Genomic DNA, 5,052 nt, shown 5'->3' with positions numbered 1-5,052 from the left:
TCCCCTCTGATGCTGTGCAGAGTTCTATCTTTCTGGAGTGTGGGTTGGCTAAAGGGATGAGCCAATGGGATGGCTGGAGTGAGTGTGTGCAGGCAGCAGCCTGTGTGTGTGAGACGCACCACGGGCGTCGCTCTGCAGAAGCCCCGCCTCTCGGGCTCCGCCCCTCAGCTGATGCTCCACACGCCTGAGGAGCTGGAACAGCGGGGAGAGCTCCAGCAGCCTGTCCCACTCCTCCTCTAACAAGAGAGTACCACGGAGCATCACAGAGCATCACGGAGCATCACGGAGCATCACAGCACCACAGAGCATCACGGAGCAACGCAGAATTTTATAGGGCATTAGAGAGCCTAAGACTATCACAGGGCATTAGAATGCAGCAAGAGCAGCACAGGGCAACAAAGCGCATTACAGATCACAGGGAAACACGGGGAAACACAGGGGAACACAGCACAGGACAGGCCTACACTCAGACAGTCAGAACAACACACAGATGTTTGCACATGATCAGCTAGAGGTGCGTGTGGATTTATGTTTGTACAAAATGCAGAGGCATTCTGACATTGATATAGCACTTTCAGTAGAAATGCTTTGGGACCCATAGGTCTCATTCAATATATGATGATTAATTATTAAACACTCAGCATAAAGTACTCACTGCTCAGGGAACCACAGTCCGCTCACACACCCACACCAAGCCGCCATGTTTAATGCCATTCCATTACTATGAGTGCACTCTCTCCACCGGCCAGGCATTTGTAGCCGAAACTGATTTTATGATTTTCAGTGTATCCCTGAAGCGACTGCATGTGCTGACCGGATAAAACAGGAACACAGATGCACTGCTTGGTGTCTCTCTGGGGTCGGGTTTCTGCGGGCGGAGAGGAGGGTCGAGACGGTCAGAGGCCGACACAGGAACACAGGGCAGTAACGTTACTGACGCTGGCCTGGGACAGCCTCACCTTTCCTGAGGATGTGAGAGAGCAGCGTTTTCCTCTGGGTGTGTGGGGGGCTGGGTTCCGGGGCAGAGGGCCATGGGGACCCTTCTGGGTCCTGGGATCGGGCCGGAACCGGGTCTTTCGTGGACTGGGCCGAAGTCACTGGAGAGCAATGAGTGAGAGTCCAAAGCTGAAGCTCACCACTAAGAGGTTTCACAGCGTTAAAGATGAGAGTTTATTCTCGTTGATTTGGAAAGAACTGCTGGCCACAGCGTTAACACATAACACCAGTAAATACCTTTAACTGCTGAGGCCGATGTGGTCCAAGCTTGCGAGTCCGTCTCCAGGCCAAAGGCTGGTTTTGCTGACACACCTGACAGACAGGCTAGACTTGTTACCATGCAGTCCACAGAGTATGCGTAAGTGTGATGTGAGAGATAAATGCGTACCGCGTTGTGAGTTTTGACATTCCTGTTTTGCAGTCTTGCATTCGTGTAACTAGCATAATTGGCCTGGTGATCTCATTAGAATGTGCCAGTAAGTGAAGACAAGTTAAGATGATTAAATCAGATCTCATATGACATAACTGACTGCCAAAACACCAGCAAAAACACTTACTAACATTAAGATATAAATGCACATTCTGTTTGTAAAATGTATGCAGTGGGCCCTTCATATTTTTTATAATATTGACAAATTATAACATTTAGTTTCTAAATAACATACATGGTATTTAGGTTCATCTTAATGGAATGAATACCCTTGTCAAGCAGCAATACCTAAGCTTGGCCAGCAGGGGGCGCTGGCAGGCAGGCTTGGGTGTTTGCTCTCCTCCAGCAGGAGAATGAGGCGTTGCAGTAGAGGGATGGCTCTGTGGTGGGATGCAGCCAGGGCTTTCGGAGGGTTCCTCCAGCCTCTGACCTGGGTCACCCCAAAATCTCTATACCAGAAAGACCCTGACAAAACAGCCTGCAGGAAGAACATGGGGAATATTCAAATGCAGAGGCAGGACTCCCCCCCCACGCCAGAACTGCACAGCACTGTGTGGCAAAGGCTTAACGTCACCCATGCTTGGTGTTATTTGATCTTGGGCCTATCTGCACTGTATCTTACCTGTGACAAGTGGCTCCTGTGTTGTGCATTTGTTGTGCGTTACCTGTTCTGTGAGCTACCTGTGCTACCTATGCAAGAGATTACCTGTGCTGTGCTGTGCTATGGGGCAGCAGTGTAGCACAGTGGTAACATGCAGGACTCGTAATCAAAAGGTTGCCGGTTCGATTCCCCTCTGGTGCACTGCTGTTGTACCCTTGGGCAAAGTGTTGAACTCAGACTTGCCTCAGTTAATATCAAGCTGTATAAATGGGTAACGTGTAAAAAATTAAAATTATAACTTATGTCATTCACTCTGGTTATGAGTGTTCGCTAAATGACAGCAATGTAATGTAATGCTATGTGTTAATGTGTCTAACCTGTGTTGTGTGTACCTGGCATCAGCACTGTGAGATGTTCTGTGTGCTAGGTACCTGTGTCAGGGCTCACCTGTGCGGTGTGTTACCTGTGTCAGGGCTCACCTGTGCGGTGTGTGCTCGCAGCTGGCAGCCCAGACGGACACAGTGCTGCACGGTTAGCGCAGCCTCCAGCTCAGCCTGTCTGGAGTTCAGCTGATCCCAAAGCTCCCTCAGCCGCACCCTCTCTCTCTGCAGGACACAGCGGATGCTGTCACACACACACACACTCACACGCCTTCCCTCTCACACACACACAGACAAAAATACTGGCACAGACAGACTGATAGACTTCAGTGCTTGAAGGAGACAGTGGGTAAACCAGGAGTGAAGGGTCAGAATGTGAGGACATCTGGCTCAGGTATGGAGCCCTGGCAGTGCACAGCGTGAGCAGAGTAGCGTTGCATAGCTGCATAGCGTAACGAGTTGCTCACTCACCTGTGCTGTCCGTCTGTCCTGCTCCTGCTGCAGCCTGGCCATGCCGACACTCACTCTGTCCAGCCCCGCCCCCAGCTCTGCCTGCCACCAACTCTGCTGCTCCCATTCCAGGTCATCATCTGACACACACACGCACACACACATACACGCACACGCATACACGCACACGCATGCACGTACACGCAGTCATACACACACATAGTCATACACAGTCATACACACACACACACACACATACATGCATACATATGTACATATACACACACACACAACGCACACACACATACGTACACACACACATGTACATATACACACACACGTACACAGATACATATACATATACACATGTGTATGTACACAGATACACAGACATACACACACATACGTACAGATACACACATATACACAAACATACACATACACAGCCACAGATAAACACAAGCATATAGAAGCCACATTTAGATTTCTCGTGTGATGGGAAAGAGTGTGAAAATAATCAAGCATGCTTTTCTCCTGAGTTACTGCGTGAGGAGCGTTTCCCTCCGGCTCCGCGGGTCAGACGCCTCACCTCTGGTCAGGAGGAGCAGGACGCTGGGCGGCAGCAGCAGGGAGAGATGGGAGTTCTCAGCAGCTCTCCTCTGCACCTCCACCTGCGCCTCCTCTTGCAGCTCTGCCACCGCCTCCTTCAGCTGCCTCTCCCTGTCGCCCCACCGGGCCTGCAGGGGCATGAACACACCCGGAAACCTCACACACCCGGAAGCCTCACACACCCGGAAACCTCACACATCGACCGGCCACACACCCCGCAACCTCACACACCCGGAAGCCTCACACACCCGGAAACCTCATACTCCCAGCACCCTCACACACCCGGAAACCTCACACATCGACCGGCCACACACCCTGCAACCTCACACACCCGGAAGCCTCACACACCCGGAAACCTCATACTCCCAGCACCCTCACACACCCGGAAACCTCATACTCCCAGCAACCTCACACACCCGGAAACCTCATACTCCCAGCAACCTCACACACCCGGAAACCTCACACATCGACCGGCCACACACCCTGCAACCTCACACAACAACCGGGCAGTACACCTGGCATCAGAATTTTGACACTTGAGAATCTAATGCGCCTCTGAAGGTCTGTATGGATTAAAACATCTCACAGTAACAGCTGTCATGAGGAGCTGAAACTCTGAGTGAACACTAATCATCTTGTCATGGTTATGCTCTTCTCAACATCAAACTTCAGAAGTGGAAAATATTGGCAGAGAGGCCAGTTGGAAATTTCAAATTAGAGCAGCAGACTTTGTTTATCAGTGTACAAGGTGGATCAGAGCAGAGCCCCAGAGCACAGTGAGTGATGCTGGACCTGTCCGGGTACCTGTTCTGCTGGATGGAGTGACCCACCTGCTCAGTGCTGTTCTGGGCAGCTGCATGCAGACACTGCTGCACAGCTCTGTCCAAATCTCCCAGCAGGGCCTCCTCCTTCTGCTTCAGCTGCCTCCAGTACCCACTCCTCACACACCACTCCCTCTGCAGAACATCCACCTGGAGCCCACACACACACAGAGTCACACACAGAGTCACACACATATACATACACACACACACACACACACAGAGTCTCACACACACACACACACACACACACACACACAGTCACACACACACACAGTCACACACACACCAATACACACAGTCACACACACACACACACACCAATACACACAGTCACACACACACACAGTCACATACACACACACAGAGTCATACATGCACACAGAGTTGATATACTCTTGTATATCAGGTGTTCCCTGGTTTATACCTGGCTTCTGTTTGCGCTCTCCATCACAGACAGACTGTAAGACGCAGTAATGGGAACCACAGCATTTTTCAGTAAGTCCAGTCGAGCCCCCACGACTGTGCCTAAGACCCCCGTCACAGGGTCAGCAGTGCACACCCCAATGCGGATCGGAACCAGCCCTGTGGAGCAATAACATGACTATATAACGTAGCTCCACACCCTGTAACAGCTGAAATAAAACTTTCTTTAACATACTGTATTTCAGTTTAATGTAAATGTGAGGGAAAGCAAGCTAACAATGTAATGTAACAGAATTTAACACACAATGTAACAAAACTTAACAAAACACAAAACGAGGC

The 5,052-nt window shown here is 50.6% G+C and overlaps 1 long non-coding RNA gene across 1 annotated transcript; it reads right to left on the bottom strand.

Moving 5' to 3' along the window:
* Nucleotides 1-1,234: 1,234 nt before the first annotated feature.
* Nucleotides 1,235-2,580, bottom strand: LOC118782669. The gene is made up of 3 exons (XR_005005174.1): nt 2,507-2,580; nt 1,715-1,904; nt 1,235-1,308 (listed from the first exon to the last, which is right to left on the bottom strand). It is a non-coding gene; the product is annotated as an uncharacterized LOC118782669 (long non-coding RNA).
* Between the last annotated feature and the right edge of the window lie 2,472 nt (nt 2,581-5,052).

Source organism: Megalops cyprinoides, chromosome 9 (genome assembly GCF_013368585.1).
Source record: "Megalops cyprinoides isolate fMegCyp1 chromosome 9, fMegCyp1.pri, whole genome shotgun sequence".
In the NCBI taxonomy this organism is placed as follows: domain Eukaryota; kingdom Metazoa; phylum Chordata; class Actinopteri; order Elopiformes; family Megalopidae; genus Megalops; species Megalops cyprinoides.
Note: the sequence above shows the minus strand (reverse complement) of the source record. Positions and strands in the feature narration are given on the sequence as shown.